Genomic DNA, 1596 nt, shown 5'->3' on the forward strand with positions numbered 1-1596 from the left:
CTTTTGGTGGGAGTCCTAGTTGGGCTAGGTTTCCCCCTCCTATGGAAGGATTTTGGTTCGGGTCTTATTCGAAGACTTGGAGACCAACTCTTGGGGTTCCACCTATATAATGAGGGCCAAGGAGGAGGGGGCCGGCCACCTCAAACACCACCAAGGTGGCCGCACCCCATAGTGGCCGGCGCCCCCCCCTCTCCCCAATCTCTAGCCGCCCCGCTCCTCCACTTCCCGCACGCTTAGCGAAGCTCCGCCGGACTTCTCCACCACCACCGACACCATGCCGTCGTGCTGTCGGATTCAAGAGGAGCTACTACTTCCGCTGCCCGCTGGAACGGGGAGGTGGACGTCGTCTTCATCAACAACCGAACGTGTGACCGAGTACGGAGGTGCTGCCCGTTCGTGGCGCCGGAACCGATCGTGATCAAGATCTTCTACGCGCTTTTGCAAGCGGCAAGTGAACGTCTACCGCAGCAACAAGAGCCTCATCTTGTAGGCTTTGGAATCTCTTCAAGGGTGAGACTCGATACCCCCTCGTTGCTACCGTCTTCTAGATTGCATCTGGGCTTGGATTGCGTGTTCGCGGTAGGAAATTTTTTGTTTTCTATGCAACGTTATCCTACAGCAATATGTTCTTATGTAAGTTTTGCTGTACCGGTTCATACTTGTGTTTGCTTCAAACAACCTTGCTAGCCAAAGCCTTGTACTGAGAGTAAATACTTCTCGTGCATCCAAAACCTTGAGCCAACACCTATGCCATTTGTGTCCACCATACCTACCTACTACATGGTATTTTTCTGCCATTCCAAGTAAATACTTCATGTGCTACCTTTAAACAATTCAAAAATTATTACCTCTTATTTGTGTCAATGTTTTATAGCTCATGAGGAAGTATGTGGTGTTTTATCTTTCGATCTTGTCATTTACTTCGGACAGACTTTCACCAATGGACTAGTGGCTCATCCGCTTATCCAATAATTTTGCAAAAAGAGCTGGCAATGGGGTTCGCAGCCCCGATTAATTAACTTGCATTAATAATTCTCTTCACATGCTTTTCCCTGATCAATCAGTGAGCAACTTAATTTTGCAAAAAAGAAAAAGAAAAAAATATAGACACTCCTCCATGGTATGAGATTGTTGGAAGGCACCCGAGGATTCGGTTAGCCATGGCTTGAGAAAGGAAAGGTGGGGAGGAGTGTCACCCATAAATAATAAATGCATGTGTAAACAAAAGAGAAGAGGGATGTGATGACCCACAAGTATAGGGGATCGCGATAGTCTTCGAGGGAAGTAAAACCCAAATTTATTGATTCGACACAAGGGGAGGTAAAGAATACTTATAAGCCTTAACAACTGACTTGTCAATTCAGCTGCACCTGGAAAAGCACTAGCAACAAGGGTGATGTGAAAGTAACAGTGATATGAGAGCAATAGTAACATGATAACACAACGGCGAGTAATAGCAATATGAGAGCAATGGCACCAGAAGATAGTTGATACTACTTCCAATGACATGTAGAACATGTATATGATGATAAGATATGGACCGGGGTTCCCAGCTATCTACACTAGTGGCAACTCTCCAATAACAAGTGTTGGGTG

The sequence above is a fragment of the Lolium rigidum genome, chromosome 2 (assembly GCF_022539505.1).
Source record: "Lolium rigidum isolate FL_2022 chromosome 2, APGP_CSIRO_Lrig_0.1, whole genome shotgun sequence".
NCBI lineage: Eukaryota > Viridiplantae > Streptophyta > Magnoliopsida > Poales > Poaceae > Lolium > Lolium rigidum.